The 11,904-nt window shown below is 40.3% G+C and overlaps 1 long non-coding RNA gene across 1 annotated transcript; it reads right to left on the bottom strand.

The window, feature by feature from the left end:
- Positions 1–952: 952 nt before the first annotated feature.
- On the bottom strand, positions 953–8,700 carry LOC131508827 (uncharacterized). Its single transcript, XR_009260163.1, has 3 exons — positions 8,457–8,700; positions 1,421–1,586; positions 953–1,238 (listed from the first exon to the last, which is right to left on the bottom strand). It is a non-coding gene; the product is annotated as an uncharacterized LOC131508827 (long non-coding RNA).
- Between the last annotated feature and the right edge of the window lie 3,204 nt (positions 8,701–11,904).

Raw genomic sequence — 11,904 nt, 5'->3', positions numbered from 1 at the left:
ATTGATGAGGGAAAAAACGGTCATTTCATCATGTTGTCGTATATTGGTACTACAATTGGATAATTTTTTTGATAATTCAATTTTTCCTGTATTTTATTTCATGAAATACTGCCTTTAAAATCTGCAGACATGTTGACTGTTTTCTTCCCCACCTTTTTGGACGGGATGGTATAATATGTACATTACCTTCAGCTTTCACAATCCAGAAAAGCTGTTTTCTTAGGCCTTCTTGTTAGTAACTCTTGAAATATCAAGTCGTAATGAAAGTCGTTGGTAAATTTGACTGCAGAACAATTTAAAATTTTTTATGAAAAGATTCTGTAAATGTAGGGATCACTGAAGTGCTTTCAATTTTAAAGGACAAGTGACAGATTTCCAGAAAATGTTTACAAACATTATTAAAAGATAAAAGCCAGTATCTCTAATATACAAAAGAGCTTCTACAAATCAGTAAGAAAAATAAAAGCAAAGTGATAGAATTGTGGTTAAATGATTAGACATAGATCATACAGATTGTCACACATACATGTGAAAAGCAGCTTATCAGCACTTGCATCATGAAAATGCAGATTAAAACAACAAAAGCCACTAATATAAATACAGCTGCATAAATCAGTGGCTTTCCATTTCTTTCCCTGGAAACCACCTAGAAGAAACAAGACAATTGAAAGAAGACTCTGAAAACTCCCATTTTCAGTGAAGATGAAAGACAGATAATCCACAGATTTCAAATTGTGTGAAATCACTACCAGTCACAGGTGAGATCAGGTAGAGTCAAGAAAGAAAGTGAAAAGAAGAAGCATGAAGGAAAGTAAGAGGGCCCAGCAGGGGCAGAAATAATATTCCAGCAACAATACACTTTCTGAAGAAAACACACCTTGAAATGCAAAAGACCCTTAGTATGCATGTGTTAGTTATCTGTTCCCGCATAACAAATTATCCTGACACTTAATGGCTTAAAAAACCCTTTATTATAACCTCATAACTTTTGTGGACCAGGAAGCCAGGCATGTCTCAGCTGTCACAGGCTGCAGTCATCTTCAGGCTCATCTGGTTAGGAGCTACTTCCCAGCAAACCTGTGTGGTTGCTGCAGGATTCGGTTTCTCATGGGTTGTTGGACCAAAGCATCAGGTCCTTCCGAGCTGTTGGCTGGAGGCCTTCACTTCCTTGCCACGTAACCCTCTCTGTAGAGCATCTGACTTCATCAGAGTGAACAGATGACGGTATACCAGAGCATCTGCAGAAGAGAGAGGGCCAGCAAGACAGAAGTCACAGACTTCTATAACCTAGTTAATTATTCGTTTGTTATTACTCATAAGTGGTAACCAATAGATGTGGTCAAAAGAAACAGAGGACTAAGAGAACTATATAAATTATAAAGGTGAGTACTGGAACAAAAAATATATATACTTTCCTTACAATTAATAGAACCAACAGGGGCACCAGGGCAGGTCAGTTGGTTAAGTGCCTGACTTTGGCTCAGGTCACGGTCTCACGAACCCCACATTGGGCTCTGAATGCTGACAGTGCAGAGCCTGCTTCGGGTCCTCCCTCTCTGCTCCTCCTCTGCTTGCACTCTCCCTGTCTCAAAAATAAATAAAACATTGGAAAAAAAATAGAACCACAAACAAAAATGAGGAAACATACAACAAATGCAAATGTAATAATCATCCCCTCCCTGTAAACTTTTATAAACAAAACACAGAACATAAAATAATGTTCCAGAATTAAGATGAAACATGTTGGACATGCAATTAAATAACTTTACACTTAGAATGGCCTTCAGATCAGCTCAAAAAGCAAAACACAACTTTGTTTTGTTTTTTTTTTAAGGCTTTGGTACTTTTTTTTTTTTTTTTTTTTTTTTAAGTTTTATCCTTTATTTTTAGAGGAGAGGGAGGGGCAAAGAGAAAGAGAGAATCCCAAGCAGGCTCTGTGCTGTCAGCGAAGAGCCCAACTCAGGGCCCAATTTCACAAACTGGGAGATCATGACTTGGTCTGAAATCCAGAGTTGGATGCTCAACTGTCTGAGCCACTTAGGCACCCTTATATTTCTAAGATTCATAAAAAAAGTGCAAGTTTGAAAATGAATGAAGAATAATATGTCAAGTAAATGCAAACAAAAGGAATTGATACCTAATATGATCAAATGGGATACGAGGATAAGTCTTTAATGTTAAGAGGTAAAATATAGGGGTGCCTGGGTGGCTCAGTCCGTTGAGTGTTCGACCCTTGATTTCAGCTCAGGTCATGATCCCAGGATCATAGGATTGAGCCCCAAGTCGGCCCTGCGTTGAGTGTGGAGCCTGCTTGGGATACTCTCTCTCTCTCTCTCTCTCTCTCTCTCTCTCTCTCTCTCTGTCTCTCTCTCCCTCTCTCCCTCTCTCCCTCTCTCTCTCCCTCTCTCCCTCCCTCCCTCCCTCCCTCCCCCGCCCCCTGTCCCTCACTCTCTCTCTGTAAAAATGGAAAACAAAAACAAAACAAACAAAAACGAGGTAAAATACAAATTAAGCTTCATCATATTTAATGAATGTAACATTCTTACAAAACTCAAGAACATTAAAAGAATGAATACTACCACCACCGTTTACGTTTGAAGGGTGATAATCTATCAAGAGAAATACATTAGTTATAGACATTGGAAATGGGATGTAAAAATTTGTGTGTGTATAATTTAAAAATCCAAATAATGAATATAAAAACTATAAAACAATAAGAATTTGTAAGGTAGTGGGGTACAAAATAAATATATAGATATTAATATTTTCTCATATACACAAATAGTCACCAATGAGGGGACAGGATGAAAGAAAAGATTCTATTTGCAATAATCACAAAGAGACAAAATGCCCAGAGATAAGTTAAAAAAAATTTTTTTTTTAATGTTTCTTTATTTTTGAGAGAGACAGAGACAGAATGCGAGTGGGTTAGGGGCAGAGAGAGGGAGACACAGAATCTGAAACAGGCTCCAGGCTCTGAGCTGTCAGCACAGAGCCTGATGTGGGGCTCGAACCCACAAGCTGTGAGATCATGACCTGAGCCGAAGTCGATGCTCAACTGACTGAGCCACCCAGGCACCCCGAAATAAGTTTTATATTTACATTTTTTTAAAAGTTTATTTATTCATTAATTTTTTTAATGTTTATTTAGTTTTGAGAGAGAAAGAGAGAGAGAGAGAGAGCTCTCTAATGGAGAAGAGGGAGAGAGAGGAGACACAGAATGCCAAGCAGACTCCAGGCTCTGAGCTGTCAGCACAGAGCCCAATGTGGGGCTCGAACTCATGAACCATGATATCATGACCTGAGCCAAAGCTGGATGCTTAACCAACTGAGCCCCCCAGGTGCCCCAGAAGTTTATTTATTCATTTTGAGAGAGAGAGAGAGCAAGAGTGCATGCATGAGCATCCACATGGTGGGGGGGGGGGGCGCAGAGAGAGAGGGGAAAAGAGAGAATCCCAAGCAGGCTCTGTACTGTCAGCACAGAGCCTGACATGGGGCCTGAACTCCGTGAACTGTGAGATCATGACTGGAGTCGAAGTGAAGAGTTGAACACTTAACTGACTGAGCCACCCAGAGATAAATTTTAAAGAAATGTATAAGATCTACATGAAGGAAGCTTTAAAACACTCAGGAAACCATGGAAGCAGACATGAATCAAAGGAATATAATACCATATTCTTAAATAAGAAGACTCCACACCATAAAGATGTCAGTTACTCTTAAGTTAATTTCTTAATTTGATGTTAGACCTATAAAAATGCCAACTTACTGCCTCTTTTTAAACCTATAAAAATAAGATTAACATATTCAAAGGTTATTATGGAAGTTGGAAGAAGCCAAAAAAGAAAACAATGATGATAGACAGGCTCTATCTATCATTCACTGAACTACAGCATGAACCTTGAAATGTAAGTGTTTGTGGCTGTATCCCAGTAGAATAAGTAGTCTAGAAAACAAATACATACAATATAGGAATTTAGTTTAAATTCCAGAGTACAAATAAAAGTAATAGATCAGAAGAAAATGGATTACTCAGTAACTGATACTGAGATAACAGGCTAGCCATCTGAAAAAAATTAAGGTGTTGCCATACCTCAAGCCGTATACCAGGATGAAGTCCAAATGGATCAAATGTTTTAATGTTAAAAATGAAACAATACAACTACTAGAAAAAAAAATGGGAAGATGAGGGTTGTTTTTTTTTTAAAACCCTGGGGTGGGTATGGAGTGCTCACTTCGGCAGCACATATACTAAAACCTTGGGGTGTGGAAAATATTTTAAACTGATTGATTGATTAAAATTTTTTAAATTCTCCATGGTAAAAGGCTATAAGAAATTTACCAAAAATACAACAAGCTGGGAAAATATCTGCATTCATAATGAAAGTTTAATCTCTAAAACACAAAGAGCTCTTAGAAATGATGGGGAAAAGATCAACAACCCCCCCCCCAAAAAAAAAAAAAAAAAAGAGAACAGGCAAATACTATGAATATGTAATTCACAGAAAAGGAGAAACACAGATGTTTCTTAAACACAGGAAAGATAGTCTCATTCATAATAAGAAATACAGATCAAAACCAGCTGAGATAACCATTTTTTGGCTCTCTATTTGGGAAAACTCCTGAACATTGAAACCACTTTTTTACCAGATTATTGGGGAAATATGTTCTCTCTACATTGTTGGTGGTAGTATAGATTAGTACAATTTCTATGGCAGGCAATTTGGCAATATCTGTCAGATTTACAAGTGCACGCACCCTTTGATCCAGCGATGCTCCCTAGGACTTTGGGGTGCATCGCACCTTCTCACTGGTCACAATTTGTGTCTTACCCTGCTGGGCCTGCTGGGCCTTGAGTCTGGTTATAGGTCTGGAAGCAGTGAGGGGAGGTGGGGATCATTAGTAGGATCAGCATTGCCTTGCAAGGAAGCTACTAGAGGGGAGCCCATTGTGGCGTCTGCAAGAAAGGGTGACTGACTTCCTCAGTTAAGGGAGGAAAAGTTGCCTCTATTGATAAAAAGGTTTGACAGAATTTAGGGATCTATATTTCTAGCAGTTTACACTCCAGATCTCCCGATAATATCAAACCAAGTCTAGATTAATCCCCAAATCACTTGGTATTTTTTGGTCTAGTTTTGTCTCCTGCCCTATCTTGTGTTTCTTAATTCCCTACAGGTTTCTCCGGAAAGCAGTCCTTGAAAAATCACTTGCATAAGAACCCCCTGCAGACTCTGCTTCCAGAGAGCTTGGTCTAAGTGGTCTGCTCTTCAGACTGTATCTCTGATCCACATTGTATATTCCTTCTTGAGACATCCACATGGATGTCTAATAGGCATTTCAAACTTACAGTATCCAAAGCTGAGCTCCTGATATTTTTCTACTTCAACATGCTGCTCTCACCACTCCCCCCCCCCCCCCCCCCCCCCCGCCCTGTTTCAGCGGATGGCAACTCCATTCTTCCAGTTGCTCTGGACAAAGCTTCTTACATTTCACGCACAATCACTCAGCAACCCTGATGTCACACTATTTGACCGGGTGCTCAATCGATGTTTAGATCAACTGCTTCTGGGTTGGGATTTCATAGGTAGCAAAGCAGCTCCTCCTTGACTACAATCTGTTGAAAGTTGGCCTCTGACACAAGGGTTTGAAAAAATCAGGGTTAGACTTGTTGACAGCTTTCAAAATGAAGCTGTGATTCCACCATTTATCGCCACCTCCACAGCCTCTGCTCTGGTGCAAGGCACGATCACGTCTTGCTTGGATTGCTGCCTCGGCCTCCTAACTGGTTTCACAACTTTTACTCTCAATTTGCCTTTCATCTGTATTCAGCATGGCAGCTAGCAGGATCCTTTAAAAATAGAAGCCACGTCACATCATGTTTCTTTCAAAATTCTCCATTTCCTTTTCAACCTCAAGAAAAAGCCTAAGTTTTCATAATGAGTTAGAATGCCCTTTAGGAGTTTGTTTGGTATGATAGTCGCCTCTGCTATTCCGCCCCCCTCTCACACTGCTCTGGTCACTTTGGCGTCCCTGGTGTTCCTTAAATAAGCCCTGCATACACCTTCCTCAGAGCCTGTGCATTTGTGACCTCTTTGCTTGGAATGTTCTACCCCAGATATTGGCATGGCTCACTTCCTCACTGCTTCAGGCATCGTCATCTCCACTGTAAACTGCTGTCCTCCGTGCTACCATTCCCTGCCCTGCTTTGTCTCCTCAGCATTATCACTGTCTATTTTTCTTATATATATCATGTGTTTTCCTCACAACCATATAAACTCCACAAGGACAGGAATTTGTATCTGTTTTGTTCCTCCCTGGCAAGAGGTAGTCACTCAGTAAGTATTTGTGGAAGCCATGAAAGCATTATCTTATTATAACGAACTACATTAATGAATGCAAAGATTCATCACTTTTATGCCTGTAGAAATATCTATGGCTGTTGGAAACTGGATCAGCAATGAACATTTTCTTATCAATTCAGTCCACTTCAGTGATTTTTGCTGGCTAATACAACAGCTAGCCTTCACATTTTCTACAGTTGTTAGTAGAGAGAGCTGATTGCTGCCAGGATTCTTTGACATTTGAACAAGAACCTATTGAACATCTAGATATGGAAATCTAAGTATTTATCTCGCAGCTAAGAGCATTGGGGGTATGGAAGTAGAATCTAAGCATTCAGGAAATCTACCCGGTAATATACACACTCCTTTACGGGAATACGAAACACTTAAGAGCTAAAGTGACCATTATCAAGTACTGCTAGTTCATATTTGACCTTGGTACTGAGAGAATTCTAAGATGGAAATGAATCAGACACCGTTGTCCAGCATTATCTATGTATAATGTTTTGCCGCAAATTTTCTGTCTCAAATACATCAGATGTTGGGCAGTTTCCATCTATCTTTGATCACAGTGTTTGTTTTTGACATTTCTTAGTGTCATTGATGGTCTCCTATTCTGAATTCCTATGGACTTATGGCCTGTACTGGTGGTTCACTCAGGTAAAGAGGAATAATCTCAAGATTTTAAAAAGTCACAAGAACGAGGGCTCGTGTGGGAGGAGAGCTGGGAGGGAACCGAACCTTTGAAATCAGGTCAGAATCACGTAGCAGGAAGTGAGCCAGGACGTGGCTGCTCACGCAGCTGGCCTCTGGCACAGGCTTGTAATGAATCTGAGTTCCAGTGGTTTGGATGGTCGGCCTTGGTAACAGATAAAAGCTTTGGAAACTGGGCTTTAGCAGTCAGCAGCTGAACGTATTTTGAATTTTAGTAAGCTGAGCTGACATGTCTTTTAACTATAAATAATACGAATTCTGAACTACAGTGATGGAAACCCAAGGTTTGGGTGGCCGAGACCTATGGGGGTGGCAGTGTTTTTTAAGGACTCTTATTTCTCTTCCAGTAAAAATAAAACATTTTTTAGAAGACGTTGAATAAACTGTTTAAGGTACAATATCCAGTATCCATTCTCTATATTGCTCAAGATTTTTTTTTTTTTTAATGAGAAACCACTCCTTTGTCATTAGATGATTATATCACTTACATCAGATCTAAAGTACAGTGGGTTTTTTTTTTTTAAAGTTTATTTAAGTAATCTTTTTAGTTTTTTTTTTTAAGTTTATTTATTTTGGGGCATCTGGGTGGCTCAGTCGATTAAGTGTCCGACTTCAGCTCAGGTCATGATCTCACAGTTCGAGTTTGAGCCCTATGTTAGACTCTGTGCTGACACCTCAGAGCCTGGATCCTGCTTCAGATTCTGTCTCCCTCTCTCTCTGCCTTTTCTCTGCTTGTGCTCTGTTTCTCTCTCCCTCTCTCTCTCAAAAATAAGACATTAAAAACTTTTTAAAAAAAGTTTAAGTTTATTTATTTTGAAAGAAAGAGAGGGAGAGAGAGAATCCCAAACAGGCTCCACTCAGCTTGGAGCCCAACATGGGGCTCAATCTCATGACCATGAGATCACCATCTGAGCCAAAATCAAGAGTGGGACACTTACTGACTGCGCCACCCAGGTGCCCCTAAGTAATCTCTTTTTATTTTTATTTTTAATTTTTTTTTTCCAATGTTTTTTATTTATTTTTGGGACAGAGAGAGACAGAGCATGAACGGGGGAGGGGCAGAGAGAGAGGGAGACACAGAATCGGAAACAGGCTCCAGGCTCCGAGCCATCAGCCCAGAGCCCGACGTGGGGCTCGAACTCACGGACCGCGAGATCGTGACCTGGCTGAAGTCGGACGCTTAACCGACTGCGCCACCCAGGCGCCCCAGTAATCTCTTTTTAAAGGTTATTGATTTAAGTAATCACTATACCAGCAGGGTTCTTGAACTCATGACCCTGCGATCAACAGCCATACCCTCGCTCTTCTGACTGAGCCAGCCAGGCGCCCCTAAAGTGCAGTAGTTTTGAGAGCAATATAGATTTTTGTCTCCAAGAGGGACTATAGTTTCCTGTATCCTACCAGATTAGGACTGAAGTTGGTGGCTTCCTGTCCTACTGACAAACTCCTTGGATGTACTGCCCTGTGGGTCATCACCAGCAGTAGGATCCATTCAATCTTGTAGGGGTCAGATGTAAGGGGACTGCTGTCCTTACTGCTGAAAAGTTGCAAATGGAGAAGGAAAACAGCTGGTCCAAAGGCTTAGAATTGGAAAACATTTAGGTTCTATCTCCTTTGTCCTGTCATAGAGAAATCCATAAGGAAGCTGGTGATAGCTGCACTTCTCAAATTAAAGCTAATGACTGTATTTATGTGAGTCAGTAACCTGAGTCATGTTACTTGTTTTTGAAATCTTTTGTTACGTGTGTTATTGCAGCTGAGTTGTTACTAATCTGTTATTTTTTGGGAAAATAATCGCCAACTCTTAGTAGTAAGACCAGACTTTCAGGGCTCCGGCGAATAAGACTGAGAACACCTTTGTATGTACAACATACATGTTTCTTCTCAGCATTTCCAAGGTAGACACAAGCATTATTGGTTTTGTTGTCATAGAATTTATATTGTCTTGCTAACTCAGTCTCCTGAAATAACCCAAAAGTTGAAAGTATCTGTAACAAAATATGTCAGTAATGCAATTTGCAGAAGGATGACACATGAAGATGACTTTAAAAAGGAAAACAACCAAGCTCATTCATTCAGCAAATAATTTCCTTAATGCCCACTATGTGGGAGATGTGGGGGCTGGAGAAGACACAGTCTTTGTTCTTTAAAAGAACAACGTACTTTTCTATTAGATCAAGAGCAATGTCTGAAATTGAAGCATGTATATAAAAGATGAGGCCCTTATACTGTGTCCAGAAAATATGCTTTGAGAAAATACTTTATTGTGGTGAAAATACACATAACAAAGTTTACCATTTCAGCCTTTGTAAAGTGTACCTTTCTGTGGCATTAAGTACATTCACATTGTTATGCGGTCATCCCCACCATCTGTCAGCAGAACTCTTCATCCTCTCCAATTGAAACTCTATCCCTTACATGAAAATGTCCCATTCTCCACGCCTCCTCCCTCCCCAGCCCCTGGCAACCACTATTCTACTTTTCATCTTTATGAATTGGACTATTTGGGGGTACCTCACTTAAGTGAAATCACACATTACTTGCCCTTTTGCGTCTGACTTATTTCACTTAGCATAATGTCTTCAAGATTCATCCACGTTGTAGCAGATATCTTTGTGAAGGCAAAATAATATTTCATTGTCTGTCTATGCCACATTTTATTTATCTATTTCACTTACTTATTTGTTTGTTGACGGATACTTGGGTTGCTTCCACATTTTGGCTTTTGTGAATAAGGCTGCAGTGAACTTAGATGTACAAATATCTGTTTCAGACCGAGCAGATGTGTTTTAGAATCTGAATGTGAGGAAGAGTCACTGAGGCACATCGAATTAAAGTATTTTTAGGTGTGGGGCACCTGGGTGGCTCAGTTGGTTAAGCGTCTGACTCTTGATTTTGGCACAAGTCATGATCTCAGGGTTCCTGAGAGAGCCCTGTGTTGGGCTCTTCTTGGGTTTCTCTCTCTCCCTGTCTCTGCCCCTACCCTGCTCTCTCCCTCCCTCAAAATAAATAAATAAAACAAACAAACAAAAAAAGTACAGGTACTCATGTGTAGAAGAATCAGGAACTTTGTAGCATATTCTTTTTTTTTAACTAGAGCTGTGACAGACACACACATTGCAAAGTATCTTTGCCATGGAGGATGTGACATCCTTCTTCAGCTATGGATATTCAGATGTTGTGGAACCATAGCTTAGAACACGCTCCCCTCTGGAGTGCACATCAGAAGCTCTAATTCTCTCACGTCAAGAATGGCTTTAAAAGCACAGAGCTCAAGGCAGTCTCTACCCTAAAATCAATAGCTTACTTCCTTGGGTAAAACTAAATTAAACCTTGATATGTTTTCCACTGCTTACCCGTGCTATCTATTCATGCTTCTTTGCTTCATTTAGACCTTGGACTTCAACTTCTGCATAGGTTCTGTCTTGTAGAGACATCTGGAAAGTGAATTGATTTTGCATGGAGGACTCTGCTGGCCTACTCTATCCAGTTTGGTCTAGCCCTGCGGTTGCTGTTTTTGACTTGCTCTTTGGCTCACAATACTGGTCTCTTTTAGCCTTGTGCTTGCTTTTGGCAGCATCATACTTTAGGGACCACTGTGGATTCCATCCGAGTCTTTCCTGGCCAACCTGATGGTGCAGCAACTGGTGACCCAGCCCTGAGAAGTGAATTTGCCAAAGCCTCAAAGAAAGTTCTTTTCTCTTGCTCTGACTTGACATTTGTGAATGGTTGCTGTGAATTTAGGGAATCTGGTGGAGTCAGAACCTGGGAATTTGGAATAGGCTTTCCAGGAGTCCTAATCACAGGGTGCTGTCCACCTAATCACTGATTCCCAAGGTACGAGTGAGGACCGAACACTAACACTGCGTTCATGCCCCACACCCTGTGTCCTACTACAGACTCTCTTCCTGATGGAGATTTGGGTAGTAGAAGGTATTAAGATTCCAATTTTGGTCTCTAGCATGGAAATTAAGAATCTTCCAAGGCATGAAACTTCTGATGGTGACAGTTAACTCAATGACATAAGGGCTCTGGGAGAACATGGTGCAGGGTCTTCGAGTGAAGATCTGAATTTAAGAATTCGTTCTTTTCTGTCTCTATCTGTGTTGTGGCCTTGGGAAAGTCAGTTACCTTCCCGGGGTCTCAGTTTCCTTATCTGTAGGAAAGAAGAGGGTGTGATCTTTGGCTTGTGATGGTGGCAGTTGGATGGTAGCACTGGTGTTGATGGTGGTGGTACATGTTTGCAGGGGAGGGGCGGGACAGAGGTACTGAAAGCGTTAGTTGGACCGATTAACTAAATGCTTAACATTTATACAGAAGATTTTCAGGAAAGCAGCAGGGAGAAGTCCTTGGAAGATCAATATACAACTCTGTATAACAGTGGAGCCTTGAACACCATGACCAGTTCTGCCCTGCTGCTCTGCCCTACCTTCCCCTGCCCTATGCCAGATCAATCAGTTCTTACTGGTCTCAAATCATAGGGTTTTACAGCTGAGCTTAATGTTGGAGATGAAGCAGAGTTATTTAGCCTTCCTTACTTTGATCACAAATGATTTATTAGTTTCAAACTTTAAATGTTCTTTTTTGATGATATCTGATTATTGCAGGGACTTGAAAGTTTTGGAATATTATAAAGAAGTTTAATAATCACTCATACTTTCGTTATCTGGAGAATAATTATCATTAACACTCATTATTCCTTCTAGATATTTTTCCTCACATGGAATTGTATTTATACAAATGTACATGTAAAAGTAAATAATGTCAATATTTCAGATATTTAAACAACTTTTTACAAAGTTAGGATAGGGGTGCCTGGGTGACTCAGTCAGTTAAGTGTCTGACTTCA

Source organism: Neofelis nebulosa, chromosome 4 (assembly GCF_028018385.1).
Source record: "Neofelis nebulosa isolate mNeoNeb1 chromosome 4, mNeoNeb1.pri, whole genome shotgun sequence".
Lineage (NCBI taxonomy): Eukaryota > Metazoa > Chordata > Mammalia > Carnivora > Felidae > Neofelis > Neofelis nebulosa.
This window is presented reverse-complemented; position numbering and strand designations above follow the sequence as displayed.